The following is a 19,450-nucleotide window of genomic DNA, read 5'->3' on the forward strand; positions in this document are numbered from 1 at the left end:
GACAGAAATCTAAGTAGCTACATGTAGCTAGTGGCTACTGTACTAGTACAAGTTTTATTTCAAAGATCGAAGACTATTTCAAAACAATCCGAATCTTATCTCTCTTTTCCACTACTTATATATAATCTCTTTAAAAAAAAAAAAAAAAAAAAAGGAAGGGAGGGAGGGAAGGGGGCGAGCAATGAGAGAGAGAGAGAAAGAGAGAGAGAGAGGAAAGAAAAAAATATTTGTAAAAATCTAAATGGCCATATTTCAAGTCAGATAACTCACTCAACATTCCACCAGCCACAGACCAAAGCTGCACCTCTCCCAGGCTATGGCCAGCGTCTGCGCCTCCCAAGCTTGAGCTGGATGAACCCTTCTCTTTGTTGCTTAAATATTTGTACAACTCCAAACCTGAGATAAATCTGTAGTTGATCTGAAAAAAAAAAATGCTTTGTAATTCAGAATATTCTCCTTGGCTTGCTGCAAGCAAAAAGACCCTCAGAAATGTCGCTGCTCCAACAACCACAGTTGTCCCTTCACGGTCCTCAATGTCCTCGCTCTGCTGTTCAGGCTTTCCTTTCGTGTTGGCGGTACTGGCCACTGAGCAGCAACTGCTGTCAGAGCCCAGGAGATCCTTCAGTGATAGTAATGTTTAATAAAATATATTCATTTCAGATGTACAGCATAGTGATTTAACATTTGACTACATTGTAAAATGATCACCACAATAAGTATAGCTACCAACTGTCACCATATACAATTTATAAACCGTTATTGACTATATTTCTTACACTGCACATTACATCCTTAAGAGTTATTTATTTCATATCTGAAAGTTTGGACCTCTTGATATCCGTCACCGCTTTTGCATTCTTGCTCCAGTTTCAGTAAGTGTGAGGTGTCTGAACCCTAAACAATGGTAACAACTCTAAAATAAAGATATACCTTCAGTAGTAGCTTTTTTTAACTCCAAAGGACGCTTCATTATTTTTCTTCTTTTATTTCTTCATTATATTTCTTAACATGTTCCACTCTTTTTAAAGTTGTCAAAACTTTATCATATAACTTACTAAGAAGTAATGTATTTCTTCTTTTCTTTTCAGTATAGATACATATTATTTATAACTGCTAATCAAGCCTAGAAAAGTCTTAGGAAGAAGTGTGAAATACTTTATTGGCACATGATTTGAGAGAGTCTTCAGTGAAAAGCACTAGTTAACCCAGGCCTTTAAAGCTGAAGGTTGTCCAGGGCTCTCAAAACGGAAACTCTGAATGAATTACTAGTCTGTAGCTCAGTGAAGATTTCTCACTCTGCTCAAGCACTGAGCGCAGGAGATAAGGAACTGGGCATTTACTGTCTGCTCTAGAGCAACTAGTTTCCTGACTTCTAGGGTCAGCCGATAGGATGTAATTTTTTTTCAATAATAAAGATAAGCCAAGTTTTATTTTGTGGCAGTATTTCAAAGTGTAAAAATATGAATAGATCTCTAAAATTGTTCCAAGAAAGCAGGAAATGAAAAGTTTGCACAGTCTGTGAAGATTAATAAAGCAAGAAGATACCTGAACCCCTGGGACCAGGCAAAATGTTGCAATATCTCAAAAGAACTAAGAGAATATTTCACCCCATGACCCAGAATACTAAAAATGGAATATGTTTTCCTGCCACATGATGGAAAGGAAAGAAGCTCAATCTCCAGAAGCAAAGCGACCTGGCTGGTAAGGCAGGATAAGCGTATAGCTGCTGGTTTGTTTTTAACCAACCTAAAGCCACAGATACTCTTGGGGCAAATTAACCTTTGCCACAATGCCACCCGTGGGCACCTACAGTTGACCTTCTTCCCTGAGAGATCCAACAGGACTATTTAAATCCACAGGTTCCCCTTTTGAACAGTTTCCTTGGATAGTTCAGCCTGACATCAAAGGACTCGTGGCCATTTAAACTTCAGGGTTGCATTTGTGGTGAGTTTTGGCAGTATCATTTCATGACATAGCAAACCTAACTGAATAAGAAAGCAATTTCAAAGACTGATAACTTCATTTGTTTGCTTTCACCCACTTTCTAGTTTTCTCTGATCCTGAACCTATTTAATCCCAAGACAAGTACAAACAGAGATAAAATCAGGAAATATAAGGAACAGTGCCTCCAAATGAAACAAAACCCTCATTTAAAGAACAAAAGAAGAAAGAAGCAGTGAGGAAAGGAAGCAAACAAAAGAAGGACCAACGCAGGATTTTAATTACTGAAATATACTCACTAAAATTCTTAAGTCTTGATCATCATTCCTGCACATGTCTCTGAGTTTAGAATCACCCAAAGAGCCAGACTTTCTAACGTTGCTTAGTGAAATGCTATGTCTTATTACAATTTTCATACAATCCTTTGGGCCTCTTCCTTTTTTCATCCTTTTGATTTTTAGATTTGCCTCACTCTGGCCACTGTTCCTTTATACTGTTCCTTCCTCTTTCCTGTGACTTTTCTCTCTTGATCCTTTAAACCGACTTTACTCCCCTGACCTCCCGGGGTTAACTGTGTCTACTGTCTTCCCTCGTTCCCCTCCTTATCTGTCTCTTTTCATCTCTCACACTTCTATATGCTGCCCCTTCCCACTCCACATCCCTTGAGAGAAAAAAATAAACTAAAAAAATAAAAGATTTTTAAAATAGTTTTTTCAACTCCTTTTAATTTGCAAAGCAGAAAGATCACTTTGCATTTCTCATGTTTCTGTGATTTTACAAGTATTCAGCCTATGTCTGCTAGATAAGATAAGGGATTCTTCATCTTTTGCCCCTTTGGGGCAAGGAGAACCATCTTGTTACAGAGTGAATATTATAGGAGGCAGTAAGGCACTGGGGCAAGAGCTAATGGCCATTCAGTAAGTTGGACAGATAAAGGAGATGGCCATAGGGTGATAGTCATAGAAGTAGATGTAGGCAAAACTTGCTTAAGTTCAGGGCACATACGCACAGGCTTGACGTAAGTAAAGGGCATGCGTGCATAGGTTTAAAGACAAAAGAAACTTGCCAATGGAGAGGACAAACACAGAGCATCAGAGCTCCTCTGTGATGGGAAATGAATAGATTCTTTCCCAGGTGGAAGAACAACCTTTAAAAAGGAGAAAGTGCGCATTCTTTTGGACGGCAAGGAAGGACAGGCTAATGAAGTATCTTAGTGAATCAGAGCCTTGAAGCCATAGAGTCAGAGGATGTTGAACTGGAAGGGACTTTTGAGATGGCAGAATCCAACCACCTAATGTTTCAGAAGTGGAAGCAGGGTTAGAGAGGCTGTGATTGCCCCAAGGTTTTAAGCAACGGCAAAAAAAAAAAAAAAAAAAAAAAAAAAGAGCTGGAACTCATGTTTGGATGAAAGCAGTCGCCTTGGAAGGGTTTTACATTCTTCTTCTCAGTAAAATAGCTGATGAGCACTTCAGTTTTAGTCATTTTTCTCTGAATTTACCTACATGAGGTGCCCTGCTGTGACTTTCATTCACACTTCTGATTCTTGCAGGCTGGGGCCCTTGTCTCTGCCAACCAGTGGTATCATTTCCTCTTCCCTCATCTTTACTTCCTAAAGTTGTGAGTTTCCATTAGGTTGCATGAATAATTGTTCACTTAAGCAAGTAGGTCTGCACTATTCCAGTTTTTCTATGTATTATCTTATTTAATCCTTACCACAAACCTATGAGGTTGGATGGAGGCATTATTATCACATTTTACAGATGAGGAAAACAAAGTACCTCTAGGTTACATTGTCTAGAGTTCTTTCCACATGAATCACATCGAGCATTTAGAATAGAACCTGGTACATAGTGAGAACTCAAGATCTGTTAGCTGTTGTGATTTTTATTATCATGTTAGAGGTCATATTATGTAGCAGACTTCTGGACAGAAGTCAAACCATCACGTATATTAACTTTGTTATCTCAGGGAAATTGTTACTTAACCTCGGTTTTTATATCTGTAAAATAGAGAAAATAACAATAAAGAAATTAGAACGATGTTTGATGCATAGTAAGCACTACTTAAGTATTATTACTTCTGAATATCTGTTTCTTATTATTTCCTAGTTTCAATATGTGCCTAAAATAAACTATACATAATCATAAGATTAATATTAATTAAGATTAATGCCATCCAAACTTGAGTGGCCAGATTTCATGAGCAAGGAGCTAATGACCTGAAAGCTTGGTCTCCTAATGGTGTTTCTAGAATTTAGCAGCATTGGCCCTAGACTTTTACTTGGTTAATCATTCAACAAATGTTTCAATACTTACTATGTACCAACAGAGGAAAAACACAGAAGTATAAGTCACACCTCTTGTTTTGAAGGCACTTACAGTCTTTTCAAGGAGACAGGCAGAGAAATAATTTTAATAAATGGTGCTGTAGTGGAGACTCTACCCAGAGGCCCATCGAAGGAGATAATGTCTGAGCTGGACGTTGAAGGCTGGTAGAGGAGGAGAGGGTGTAAGATGCATTCCAAGCAGAGGCAAACTGGGGCAGCCTGGAGGAGTCTGGCTTGATGAGAAAGCAGGAAGGTTCTGCATGGCCGGAGGAGGATGCTGTGTTTGGAGCAGGGTGGCAGGAGAAGAACTTGGAAAAGTGGGCACTTGTGAGATTGAGAAAGGCCTTGCATACCATTCTGAGGAATTTGAACACCACTCTACAGGCAATGGGAAGCAATTAGATGTAACTTTTTAAAAGAAAAGTCTACAGGTGGTGTGGAGGGTGGATTCAGTAGGGAGGCTCTCGGAGGGAGAGCAATACTGAGTCCCTCGCAATAACATTCACGAAAGATCACTAGCACCAGAACCTCGAGGATGCCTTGGGGAGGCAAGGGGAGGAGCCGTTGGAAATAGAGTTAATTAAGAAGTAGAATCAACAGGACTAAGGTGACAGTCAGATTGAAAGAGAGATTGGAGATAAGGACTGCACTGGAAATGATAGCTCTATAACCTGGATGGAGGGGGCTGCTGCCATCTAAGATAAGCAGTGCTGGAGCAGAAACGGATTTGAGATGAGAATGGGAAAGTATGATGAGTTAAACCGTGGGTGCATTGAGGCTTCTGCAGGGCATCGTAGTGAAGCTAGTTCACAGACGATGGAAATATGGGACTAGAGTTCTCGAGAGCAGCGTGGTTAAAGGAATGAATTTGGAAGGGTAAATGGTAGCTAAAATCATGAAGGATCTAAAGATGTCTGGGCCTCAGGAAGAACAGAGAGGCCCTGCCCAGAGGTCCCACCCATGCTTTCCAGCCCCAGAGCATGTGCCTGGAGGTCACCGTTAAAAAGATCACAGGGTCATGGGATAGGAAGATGGATTCCTTGATAATTATCGGGAACCTCAGGGTTTTTTTCTTAACTTGTTGTTGTAGGTTCCCAAATTCCTAAGCTTATCGGAGCCTATGAATTTTGTTTTTGAATCTCTTCCATAACGTGCTGGAAGCTTCATGGAGAAGTGGAATGGAAAAAAAGAGTGATTGGTGTCAACCAAAAAACCTAATTAAATGGAATAATGTGCACATCTATAAAAAAAAGTTGGAAATTGCTCTAGACTATCTGATATTCAGACACAGACCCTGATTTACAAAGTTAATGTATACCAGAGTAAAGAACTGGTTGCCACTTTAATATCGACACACACACACACACACACACACACACACACACACAAAGACTAATGCAAATCCCGTCTTAGCACAAGTCTGTACTAATTAAACTTTGTTGATTTTATGAAGAGTTACATCCCTCCCCCCGTGTAGTGTCAATTGCTGTCCTGTGATAATCAGAAGCTTCAATTGGCTTAATCAATGCACTTTAATGGACAGATATCAGTTTTCAAAATGTGAAATTTCTTAGGATTAAACAAGTAAAACAAAATAAAAAGATATCCTGTTTGGGAGGCGAACACACAATGGAATAAATACATGACATATTGTTGAATTGTACACTTGAAACGTATTTGATTTTATTAACCAAGGTCACTTCAATCAGTTTAATTAAAAAGATTGTTTTCTATAATTTAAAAAGAAAAAAAAAGAAAAAAAAATCCTGACTGGTGAAGAGTTGGGAATTCACAGTGAAAGTGCTCTGTCCTTGTTAGTGAGTCGGGCACCACTCAGCAGTGCCATGGTCATCTCCTGAGGTGACCAAAGTATTCTGCCTACTCACATTTCCAAACACTTCTGTAAAAGAGACTAGTGAAAATTTTTAAATTCTGCCTAACTAACTCTAATTCATTCTTCGAGAGATTCTAAAAAGGCCCCCAGGATGGGCAGAGTGATCTTCTTCTGGGATCTGTTTTCCCATATTATTTTGTCATTGTCTGGGCTTTGGTCTGGGCCTCCTACTGGACAGTAACTTCTTTAGAAGCAAACATTACCTTACTTCCTTCTTTGTCCCCAACACCTAACACAGTGCCTGGCCTATTTCCAGAACTCCAAAAAAAAAAAATGGGTGGAGCAGAGCACAGACAATCTGCTTCACATACAGCAAGACTGGTCTTTAAGAACAGAGGGTGAAGAACATGGATTTCCCACCATGAAAGCTCCAGCTCCAGCTTCAGGCTCAGGAAAATGTTGAGGCAGGAGGGCCACCTCATGGTCTGGGTCTGCGGAATGAAGGGACCTCTCCCCCGGGACCATGCCTACAGCACCCCCAACAAACATCTCCAAACACCTACTATAAGTAAGGTTTTAGGGCGACCAGATGTGGTTCTTGGTGACTCTGTCTAGTTGGAGAAGCAAATCTAACAATCCATGAGAGCATTATCTTGAGAATCCTATGAATGCCCCTTAATAAGAGATGCAGGAAGTGGGGGGTGGATATCTTTCTTGTCCACATTTGGACTCTGTGAGACAGTCCATCTAAATAAGCATTTATCTTCATTTAGGACTAGCGGAGCTAGAGAAAATTATAATTTGGGCAAGGGTGGACAAAAGCATTTGCATTGGATGCTGGCTCTTCCCTTTCTTTCTGACAAATAGCAGAAGTAAGATTCAACTCCGAAAGCTCACAAGGTATGTTTTTCCCCGCTTTGTGATTAAGATCTCAGTTGTCTACCGCTTCGCCAGGGCTGTATGTAATTGCTTTCCATGTCTCTGCTTCAAATTACTCTGACAGTTTTCTTCGGGTCTCTGTTTATGTGTGTCCTGGTAGATGTGATTGTATCTTAGCTGGCTTCTCCAGTCACTTAGCAAGCAGCTGTCCTTTAGAAAATAATAAGCAACAAAGTCTTAAGGTACTTATTTCACTCAGCACAAACAGCTCACCAATAGAAATTTAGGCTTTAAAAAGGCGTTTTGGGGAAGGCTTTAAAATCTTTGAACTGTCAGACATCAGTCTGTAATGGACAGGAAATGCGCACTATGTAATTTAATCACCACCTGGGCTGGGTGGTGGAGAGGGTTCATCCTACATTTCTCTCCCGAGATAAAGGGCTTCTTCTCACACCCCCTTATCTTTGCCTAAAGCCTCACCTCTGGGAGAAGGAATTAGGAAACAGGAAGATAGTTAATTTGGTTGAAACAACATGGGAAGAAAAAGAATTTTAAGATGTAAATGAAGTTGAAAGGCTGAAGTTTTAAGTTCATACTGGAGTTGTGACATCTCCCGGTGCCTTTTAAATGCTTCCACATGTAAACTGCCAGGGAGGGGCTGCATCTTGGCTCAAAGTGGTTTTATGCTGGGTTCTTCAGCTTAGTCCACAGGGCAGTCTGGGTTCCTCCAAGCCAGGGTGAGACCTCCGCACCTGACAAAGCCCTTCAACAATTTGCTCATCGGATTTTTTAAAAACATTATCTTTAGCTCTTGATTGGTCTCCGGTATCTAGGAGTGTAAGAATGAGGAAGGGAGGTGGAAGAGCGGATTTCAATGTACCCAGTTCGATGACTCATTGTATGATACTCCTCACATAGAACACAATGCAGAAGATCAAATCTTAAGGTGCTGAGGTAGATTGTGGCTAGAATGAATCTGACCCCTGCAAGGAAGGTCAAGCCCACGCTGCAGGGCTTCAGAATTACATCAGTACGAGTCCGGGCTGAGCTGACAATTCTGCAGTGTGCGTGTTTGTGGGGTGCAGGGTGAGCAAGGTTCTGCTGCTATCATTTATCTGCTGCCTGTTACTTAATATTCTACATATGGCTGTATTTTTGGTATCAGGAAGCCCTGGTAGCAGGAGTGAGAAGACATGATTAATGCAAAAATTAAGCGGGATTGGAATTCCAAGACTTCGGTTCTTAATCCATGTCAAGAAATAGAAAGAAAGTACATGCCACCTAGACTAAGAGTAAGCATAAGCATGAAGGAACTTCAGGTAGACCAATCTCAACAAAGGGGTTGGGAGAACCACGGTTTTTCTGTCTAAACAAATGTTAAGCATTGCTGAAATATTTTCATGGGGTGGTGGACTGGAAATCTTCCAGGATGAAATTACCTCTAGCCCTCTCTGTTGACGAAAGCTGTGACTTGTTCATGACGAAGATGGACCTTGAATCGTTTCCGAAAAAAACTATTGGACCTGTCTGCAAGTCCTTCACTCTCCAAAATAGTCTAATATTTCTAAACTTTATGGATTGCTCCTCAATTAACAACACAAAATATGGTCTGTCTAAGCTCTTGAACTGATGCCTTGCAACTCTCATCCAAAGACTGGAGGAGAAAGAGCTCCTTGTAAAGGGCTTTTTCGAAATTATTCGGTCCGTTACTCTTGGTATTTTCGGTTCTTTCTTTGGGTACAGCCAGACATCAGAAAAGCAAATACTTAGACGTTTAATAATTTAGGTTCAAAAGAAAATATATGTTACATTTTCACCAGAGAAGCCCCAAGAGGCAGAGTAGAAAGCAGAAAATATTTGATTTTGATCTGCCTGGGTTGTGGAACTGGGGCCCTTCCATCTCCTGGGTCCACTCTAAGAAACGATAATCACACAAAGTTTATGTCATTTCTTTAATATAGTTTTCTCTGATTCAAGGTGGTTTGCCCAGATAATGGCATTGTGACTTACTCTTGCTTTTTCCACCCTCCCTCCCTGTATGCTTGCTCCTTTAATCATTAAGCCTTAGGAAATAAGGTTTATCAAGATTCAGGCCTATCAGTCATGGGGACAATAAGTTTCTCACATCAGAAAGCCTTTTCCTCCAGGGACCACAGAAAGCATTTTCTCCCCTGAGTTTGTTCTCAGAATTGACTTGATCTCCCCTGCCCTAGTATTTTGGCACAAAAAAAACCCTCAGAATTTAATTGGAAACTCAATGTGACAATTCTTTGGCTCCTATGGCCTGCCTGCTTCCATTGCATTGCATTACAGTCATGTCCACATAATGACATTTTGGTCAACCACAGACCAAGTATACCATGGTGATCCTATTGATTATAACAGACTTGAAAAATTCCTGTCCCCTAGTGATCTCCTGGCTGTTCTAAGGCAACACAAATGCTGGTTTTCGTCCATCAGTAATGCCTGGAGCACTTACCTGGGTCCCATGAGCTTTCTAAAGATAGCTCCCTTTTCTAAACCAATATGACAGCTGGAGGGACCCTTATGGTTCTTATTACTTTTGAAAGACACCCTTCAGCATTAACCAGTAGGAAACTTTGAAGAAAAAAATAGTTTATTACTTATAGCCCTGGAATGTATAGGCATGCCAGAGGGCACGCAGCAAGGTTGGGATGGGGGTAGAAAGCCTAGGGTCCTTTTATTGGAGTTGAGCTGGGGGGCCTAGAGTTTCCCAGACACACTCTTCATTGTTGAATTTAAAACAGGAGAGAATTGAAGCACAGGCAGGAAAATAATAATAATAATAATAATAATAATAATAATAATAATAATAAGTTGCCCAAATGGTTAGTTATCAAAGCCAAGATCTTCAAAACAAAGGAGGCTGGGTGTGGGGAGGCGGCTGGCTCTTTATCAATGTGTTCATTCCAGGTAGCTTTCCTTGAAGTGCATGCCTCTGCAATCAAAGCTTAAGTCAGGCACTTGCACTACATAAAGAAAAGTCAATAGTCAGGCTCATACTGCATTTCCTCAGGTGTTTGTAGTGATGCTGCTGTAAATAAACCAGTGCACTGCCAGTGGTATAACAGTACAATTATGGTAGCAGGCTGTAGCATCTAGGTTTATGTACTGCTGAACAAAGAAAATCACCTAACAATGCACTTTCGACAGTATCCCATTGTTGTTAAGTGTAGCATGACTACTTCTCAGACCTCCTACTCTACCTTGCTATCTCTCTCCTCCTGATTTTAGCGTGTGCTTTGGTTGCAAGCTGTCTCCAACCTTTTCTGGAAATTAGAAAATCAGAACAAGCAAAATGTTTAAAATGATTTGTTTTAGAGACTGATTATCCAAGTTATAACTTGGCCAGACCCTTTGCTTGGAGTCTTCTTTCCTTCCAACTCCCCTTCAGTACTTCAGTTCTCCGCACACTCACCAAGTAAGGGTATTACCAGTTAAACCGGTAACTCCAAATGGCCTACACCACTCAGCACAAACCCACGCAAATTAGAAGATATTGGACAAATGCTTATTGAATGAGAACCAGAAGATCTGCGATGGGAAGAAATTGAAGTTTTGTGCTACCGTTTGGAAATTCTCTTTACAATCAGTTATGTGAGCTCCCAGTTTTTGGACCTCATAATTGATTAGTTTTGCTCTTCTTTGCAAGCCCCCTATGGTTTGGACACTGTTATGAAGGAGTTGGTCCCCTTGAGGCTGTTTCACTCTCCCCGGGAGAAGCCTGAGAATACTGTGCAGCAGGGTTTGGCAAACTGTTTTGTAAAGGGCCACATGGTAAATATTTTAGATGCTGCAGACCACATGGTCCCTGTTGCAAGTAGTCAGTATTCATTATTCTTGGATTCTGTATTTACGAATTTGCTTACTCACTAAAATTTATTTGTAACCCCCAAACCAAACTTGTAGTGCCTTTGTAGTCTCTCATGTGCACAGCAGTGAAAATGTGCAGAGCAGTGAAAAAGGTGTCACCTAAGGCCTGTGTTCCCAGCTGTAAGGTTGAACAAGGTGACATTCTGCCTTTTTGTTTCAGCTCTCAGACTGTACATTAAAGTGTCCTTTCTGTGATCTATTTAGTGTCTTTTTTCTTTTTTTTTTTTTTGCATTTGCGAGTGATTCTGCTGTTAAAATGGCACCCAAGTGAAATGTTTTCTAGGGTTCTTATGTGCAAGAAGGCTGTGGGGTGCCTTAAAAGGGGAAAATTCATGTGATAGATAAGTTTTGTCCAAGCATGAGTAATGGTGCAGTTGGCCATGAGTTCGGTGTTGGCAAATAAATAAGATATATTACCATAAAGTTTCACATAAAATAAAATTATGTATTGATCCGTGACCAGAGGCTTGCGGAAACCTAACCCAGTATTTCCCTTAGGGGGGACTGGTTTAGTATTTGCTGACTCAATATTTCTAATGACTTTATAGAACATAATTACTGTGAATAACAATAGCCAATTGCATTCAACTTTGCATTTGTAATGTGAAAGCAGCCATAGTCAAAATGAACAATAAACATGTTATGTTTAAATAAAGCTTTGTTTCTAGATATAAACTTGAATCCTATACATTTTGTTATGAAATACATTTTTTTAATTCCCTGCTCTCAAACATTTAAAAACATAAACACCAGTCTTAACCAGTGTGTCCTTACATAGACTGCATTTGGTCTATGGGCCATAGTTTGCCAGCTCTCTCTGTGGAGCCTTATTTTCATTGAATCCCACTGCTTTGGAGCCAGATCACTGCAGATTAGAGAGACCCACAATCTCCATCCACTGGAAGTCTCTGTCATCCCAGGACCATCATTCTGAGAACATCATCCTAGGGCCTGAGAACATCCAGGATGTCTGGGTCTTTGGGATAGAAGGAGATAGTGCTAAAGTCAGTTCAGAGAGCTGGTTCTGAAAGCCAGCTGTATTATTTTCTAGCTGTTTTACTTGAGACAGCTTTGCTGACACTTACATATAAGACAGAAGTAGTTCAACCTAAACTGCACAGTAAGAAGGGGCTCTGCAGTTGGGATTCCTCTATCACCCTCACCACTCCCATCCTAGATCAGTTAAGAAGCTTGACCTCTACCCTTGGAGTTCCTTGGACATCAGCCAACCCTCACAGAGGGAGCAAGCAAATGACCACAAATCTCATTCCTTTTACTCTCCTCAGCATTTTCAGGGCTCAGAGGTCATGCAAAGCAACCAATAAATGAGCACAAGCTACTTCCCTAAAAACTGTAATCCCATTTCTATCGTCGCCTGGAAACATACTGTTTCCAGCGCAAGGGGGTTGCCCCCAGATTGCCCCGACCCTTGCTGAGCTCAGGCTTATGTCAGTCAGACAATTTCACCTGCTGGTGAGAAAACTCTCAAATGTTACTGCTTACAAGCAGGGAAGGAAATAGAAAACTTGTTGTTGTTTTTTTACCTAAAAGAGAGCATCCCTTTGATCTTTCCTTTTGTTTTAAGGTCAGATCCGGAGTATCCCTTGAAAGTGGTTCGGGAAGTTGTTTTCAGAAATATTATATAAATGAATGCATTTTTTTTTCAAATGAATCACTTTCAGTAATAATGATTAACATTAGAAGAAACAACGTTAATGTCCTCATCTGTAAAATCGAAATAATGATTCTGATTCCAACCTGATGTTTAAAGAGATCGGTAAACTATATAGGAATGTTACAGTTATTAAATCTCTATGAACATTGATTTTGTGGATTTTGTAAGCAAAAGGTGGTGAAATTAAGTCAGCACTTTTGTCCCAAAGAACTCCTAGAGCTTTACAGATACGGTTTCATTAACTTTCGCAGAGCAGAAAAGCAACATTCATGAAACCAGAGCCTCAGTCTGCCCTGGAGCCGAAAGAGCTCTCGGTGTCCCCCCTAGTCCTTAGTCCTTATAAGAAAGAAGACGCCGAGGCTCCGAGGGCGGCGGGAACCTTGAGCGTTAAGGATCTAGAAAGAAGACGAAATCCTGCGTCTGGACGAGCGTCCGTCTGCACCCTGCATTTCCCCAACTTGAGTGCGTGGAGGGCGCAGGAGGCGGGGGGGGGGGGCGGTGGAGACGGGACCGCCCTGCTCGGGTCGCCGAGGCGGCGGAGCCGGCGGCCTGGGGCGCGACCCGGGGGGCTGGGGCCGCGGCGAGCGCGCAGTCACGTCGCCACAAGTCGGGCCAGCTCGCTCAGCGCCACCTAAGGACCGCGCGGGCGCCCGAAGGGCAGCACTGTAAGATACAGGTATGACACGGGAAAGGTTGTCCTTTCCTGACCTTAGTTGCAGCTTTCTAGAAATTGACAGAAAATAGGAATCTGGCACATTTGTACATGTTATATACGCTTTGAAAACAGAAGCGCCACGAAATGAGGCGTAGTAAGGGGCTTAAAGAGCATGAGTAAAGAGCATGAGTTACTTGTGTTTTGCAGATATAGAAACGGATTTGGCCAAAATCGAAAAGGCCCGGATGCCTTCCACCCCTGCCCACCCCTCCCCGCCCTCTTCCTCACCCCTCCGCCCCAGTTCTTTTCCTTTGCCTCACACGGTCCCGCAGTTCCACTAGTTTTATCTGGTGGTTTAGGACTTTAAACAATGCACAGAAAACGTCAGAGGCAGGATAGCTAACCCCGCCTCTGCCTCTAGGTGACGGTGGCTTAGCGAGTCGCTTTATCTCTTGGCAAGTAGAGATTGCGACAGGAGCTAATCCAGAAAGTTTGAGTTGCCATCACGCTGTACTGCTGCGCTCTCTCGGCTGGGCGTTCCTAAGGGTTGAGCCCTCCCCAAAGCCAGGGCTTGCTTTCTATGACCTGTCCACTGAAGCTGAGCCAGAAAATGGGCCCCAGGGCCTTGCCTGCCCTCCTGTGTGGTGAAGGGAAATGATTCATTCTCCTTGGAAGTCCACAGCTTCCATTGTCAACGGAGATGGTTTTCAAAATTCTGGCCATGGAATACAGCCCTCAAAAGGAATAATCAGAAGCATGGTGTATCCAACAGCCAATGCCGGCCTGCTCTGTTTGAAGCAGGGGATGTGGGAGGATGATTAGAACACAGTTCATCCTTCCTCTGCCCTTCCTCCATCAAGTGGCCTGGCAGGAGTGAAGCCCTTGGGCTCTTCAAGGGGCAGTTTGAAAAGCACTGTCCTACAGGTTAAAGTTAAGGCTCTTTAGTATGCTTTCCTCAATCCTTTTTGCCATCTGGCCACAACCATTCCCCACCTCCACTGCCACCTCATGGTCCAGACATATCAGGATGTGGTGTCCTTTTCACTTGTCCACTGGATATTCTGCTCAAGTGTTACCTACGCTGTCCGCCTCCCTTGGTGATTCCTCTAGCACACTGTGCATTCCTCAAATGTAGCACCTGGCATGCTGTTGTTTGAGGTCATTTTTCCCCCGACTGGATCATGAGTCCCTTGAAAACTGGAACTGTATCCTGTTCTTGCAATGTTCAACTGATGTTTAAAGAAGCTTTCACTGGTAGGTTGTGAGGGTAGAGTTGAAAGAAGAACTACCAGCCTGGGTCTGGCATCCTAGAGAAGGAGAGACACAGTAAGCAAAATAAACAAGTAAGAAATGTTGCCTTAGAGTGATCACTACTAGGGCGAATAAGAGAGCAGAGAAGAGGATGTTAAAAACGAAATTTGGAGATCTAATTAGATTTATTAAGTGATTCATAAATCCAGCAGCATCCTATCTAGCAACCAGAAGCACTCTCTGAGGGTTGTACAAAATGGGAAGTTTTTATATGGAAAAGGGTGGGGTAAAAGAACTGTTAGCGAAAGAGAAGACAGACCAGGACATCTTTGGAGGAGGGGGAGGGAAAGATAAGGATTCTTATCATATCGATTGCCTCGTCTTTCTATTGAGGGAGGAGAGGGTCCAAGTGACAGATTACTTGTGACAAAATGCCTCATTAGAGCTTGACCAGAAAATTTCTAACTGATTGATTAATCTATAAAAGGTCGAAACAGCAGTTAGGCCAGATATTAGATCTAGGTTTGTTATGGGCTTTAGCTCAAGTGATGCCTTTTGGGGGCCTGTTGTTTTCCTTTTAACAGAGAATAGAGTATGCATTGAGTGGGGATGGACCAATTCCAGCTAGATGGCAGGAAGGGCCTCACACAGAAGGTGACCTGGGCATCAGCCTGAAGGTGGCAAAGGAGGAAACAGTGTGGACCTTTGTGGGGAAACTCCCAAACACGAAGCAGCCCAAAGGCAAAGACACTTGAGGTGAGATGGGGGAAGAGGCCTCTGTAGCTAAAGGGAAGAGAAGAAATAAGAAAGTGAGAGGAAAGGAGGAGGTGAGATTAGAGAGGTGAGGGAGTGTGTCAGGGCTTCGGGGGCCTAGTGGACCACTGTAATGGCTTTGGGTGTTACCTAAGTGACCGGGTCAGACATAATGTTTAGAAGCTCCCACAGTTTCAACAAAGCTGCTTCCACAAAGGACACAAGTAACTGCCACAGTGTCAATTCTAGTGCCCATTTCTCAGGTCTTACTTGATTTCTTTGATGCCACTGGCCAAACTCCCACCCTCCTTTTTGAAACTCTTTCTTTAACTTTTGGAATTCCATTTTGTCTTCTTCTTTCCTACTTCGGCAGTCACTTTTTCTTGGGCTTCTGTAATTTTTTCCTCTGCTGATCCCTTTGAAGTTTTTCTCCCAGCCAAGAATTTCCCCTCGGCCTGCTGCTCTTTTTAACACACACGTCTTCCCCATTGACCTCATCTAAACGACATCTAATACATGAACAAGGAGGGTGGCGAGAAAGGCCGTGTGTACAGCCATGCGGTTTGTGGCCCTGCCTCCCCCGTGTCTCCAGCTCTTGCCATTTCCCCCTTTTCGGGGGTCACTTCAAATATCTCTCTTTTTTTTTTATATTCCTCTTTTAAAAATTTTTATTATTAGTTTCAAGTATATAATATATTAGTTAGACATTTATACAATTTATGAAATGATCCCCCTGATTGCTCTTTCTCTCCTCTGGCTCTCCACCTAGCCATTTCAGTAATGCTAACGACATTCCTTATGCCATGCTCCCCATCCGCGTGACCATCTAACCCCCATTATTAGAAATGTTCATTCAGCCCTGCCTTCACACATGCTGAAGACATAGTGTATTAACTATTGCTGAGACACAAATCACCCCAAAACTCTTTAGTGGCTTATAAAAATGCTAAACATGTGTTATATCTCTTGATCCTGGCTTAAACTTCTTCATAAGACTACAGTACAGATGCTGGCCAAGGCTTCCTCCAGAGCAAGCAATCCAAGAGAACAAGAAGGAAGCTACAATGCTTTTTATAATCTACCCATTATCTCCAGCATTCTCTGTTGTTCACTCAGAATAGCCCTGATCCAATGTGCACGGGGCCATCTCAGAGGTGGACTACCCCATGTAGTTGTTTGTTTTCTTAGTCTAAATTACTGACTTATCCCTCAAAACTCAGCTCACTGACACATAGTCAGCCACTTCCTTTGAGAAGCCTCCCTGATGGGCAGACTTCCTCTTCTGCTCTCATTAGCCCTTGGATCTATCTCCGTTCCCTCTTGTACTAAACTGCACTGAAATTGTTGATTTACATGATTCTCTCTTCCTTAGCCTTTAAGTTCCTAGAGGGATAAGAGAATGTCTGATAAGACGACTTGGTATCTCAGTGTCTAGAACAATGGTGCATAGCAGAGTCAGTACAAGTTATATAAGAAATAAACGAACGGATAAATAACATTTCCTTTCCCCAACCAGAAATATTTTGTACAGCATTTATGTCACACCCCATTTCAGTTCTCTGCGCACTGCTTTTCACGTTCCAGCTTTCATGTTGCATTTGGACCCCACCACACCCCTGAGACAGCCTCACTCTCCTTCGACCCAGCAATTCTATTTTAGAACTGACTCTAAGGCAGTAATTGCATGTTTGGCAAAGATGTAACTATGATGTTGTTCATTGCAATTTGTTTATGCTTAGCTTTGTAGAAAACCTAAGTTTTCAAAAATAATGATTTGATTAAATGGGTTATGCCGTAATAAAATAGACTATTGTGCAGCTGCTAAAATAATTATTCAGAGCAATGTCAATGCTATAAAAAGGTATTCACTTGATATTAAATGAAGTAAAACGAAATTATAAGACATTTTTATTTAATCTTATTTTAATTGTGGCAAAATATAGGTAATACAAAATTTATCATCTTACCCATTTTTAAAGTGTACAGTTTAGTAGTGTTAAGTACATTTAATTGTTGTGCAACCAATCTCCGGACCTCTTCTTATTTTGCAAAAGTAAAACTATACCATTAAACAACATTCTTTCCAACCCCCATTTCTTTCTCCCCTCGGCCCCTGGCAATAACCATTCTACTTTCTGTCTCTATGAATCTGCTACTCTAGGTAACTAAGTGGAGCCATACAATATTTGTCTTTTTGTTACAAGCTTATTTCACGTCATCTAATGTCCTTGTTTCATTCATGTTGTAGTAGCACATGTAAAAATTTCATTCCTTTTTAAGGCGGAATTATATTCCATTGTATGTATATATCACATTTTGTTTACCCATTCATCCATTGATGGGCACTTGGGTTGCTTTTACCTTTTAGCTATTGTGAATAATGCTGCTATGAACACGAATGTGCAGATACCACTTTGAGACCCTGCTTCAATTCTTTAAGATAAATACCCAGAAGTAGAATTTCTGAGTCATATGGTAATTCTGCTTTTAATATTTTGAGGAACTACCGGACTGTTTTCCATAGAGGCTGCACCAATTTTCATTCCTGTCAACAGTGTACAAGGATTCCAATTTCTCCAAATCCTCACCAAGACTTGTTATTTTATGTTGCTGTTGTTTTTGATAGTAGCCTTCCTAATGAGGGTGAGATGGTATCTCTTTGTAGTTTTGATTTGCATTTCCCTAATGTTTAGTAATGTTGAACATCTTTTCAAGTGCTTATTGGCTACTTGTATATCTTTGTTGGACAAATATCTATACAAGTTCTTCACTCATTTTTTAATCAGGTTTTTTGCTGTTTTTGTTGAGCTGTAGGGGTTCATCATACATTATGAATATTAACCTTTTATCAGTTACATGATTTGCAAATATCCCATTCTGTGGTTGCCTTTTCACTCTGTTGATTGTGTATAAAACATTTTCAAGAAAGACATGTTTATACATACATGCACTCAGGAAAAAATTGGAAAAACACACTATAAAGTTAAGGGGATGGATTATGGAATTATGAGTGATTTTAATTTTCTTCTTATATTGTTAAAAATTTCTGGCATAAACAAGTTACTTTCACAGAAAATGTTTAAATAAGTACATTTAGTTCTAATAAAGTACGGGTAATAGTTTTATCCTCTGAAGGTCTAATCCAGAAAGTCTATAATTAAGAGAGTACTGAGATTGTCAGCATCCTCCCAATGGGGTACCGAATCCAGTAGTGCTCAGTTGTTTCACTTTTCTGAGCTTCATTTTTCTTTTCTTTAAAATGCAAGACTTTTCTGGAACCGGAATTCTTTATTTTGAAGGATATATACATACCATGTACAGAATGGAATCCCTTCTCAATAGCTTCTCTGCTTTCAAAAGGTACTTGTTCTTATTTCTCTCAGAGCAGTCATCCCATGATATAGTATCTAGTTCCCTGTTTAGATTGGAATGTCCTCAAAATCAAGGGCTTACTCATCTTTGCAACACCCACGAGCACTGTGCTTGGCATACTTGTCGAATAACATTGCCAAATCCCAAAGGCACGTTTCTGTTACTCAACTTCTCAGGAGCATTTGATTCAAGAGAATTAACTGACCACTTCCTCATGTTCTGTTTTTGTGTCTGTGACCCCACACTATCTTGTTTGTTTTTTTTTTTTTTTCCCCTCCTAGGTCCCTGGCTGTTCCTTTTCAGTCTCCTTTACAATGTCCTCTTTATTCTCTACATACACTCTGTTATCAGAGTTCTTTAATGTTTAGTACCTTTTCCTCATTTACTCTCCTTCCATGACCTCATCTATTTCTAAAGCTTTAATTTACACCTATATACCAGTTATTTCCCACTAGCCCATATATCTTTTTAGAGCTCCAGATCGAGCTCTAAATTGACTGGTGCTGTGTGTTTCTGTTTGTCCTTCTAGATCCACTGTATTCTTGTTGACCCTACTCTCTCCCCTGATATGTTGACGTTTATGGACTGCACCAACAGACTCTCTGACTGTCCAGCTAGATTTAGTCAATAGACGTTTTCAGCAGAAGATTGAAAAGCAGGAGGAAAGTGAGGTTAATAAATGTGTTGCCTCAGCTCTCTCTTTGTGGTTCACCTCAGGTTGGCTTTATCTCTTTACCGAAGGCCATAGCTGTGATCAGAAGGCCTTCTCCATTGAACATCCTCTCTGTCTGTCTGTCTGCCTGTCTTTCTTTTTGTCTCCTTCCCTTCCTCCCTCTCTCTCTCTCTCTCTCTCTCTCTCTCTCTCTCTTT

The 19,450-nt window shown here is 41.2% G+C and overlaps 1 long non-coding RNA gene across 1 annotated transcript in view; it reads left to right on the forward strand.

The window, feature by feature from the left end:
- Positions 1 to 14,954: 14,954 nt before the first annotated feature.
- Positions 14,955 to 19,450, forward strand: part of LOC107504111 — a 12,362-nt gene continuing 7,866 nt past the window's right edge. Inside the window, exon 1 of the long non-coding RNA XR_001595376.2 lies at positions 14,955 to 15,211. This is a non-coding gene — a long non-coding RNA (uncharacterized LOC107504111). The remainder of the gene's footprint in view (positions 15,212 to 19,450) is intronic.

This window comes from Rousettus aegyptiacus, unplaced genomic scaffold (assembly GCF_014176215.1).
Source record: "Rousettus aegyptiacus isolate mRouAeg1 unplaced genomic scaffold, mRouAeg1.p scaffold_m13_p_11, whole genome shotgun sequence".
NCBI lineage: Eukaryota > Metazoa > Chordata > Mammalia > Chiroptera > Pteropodidae > Rousettus > Rousettus aegyptiacus.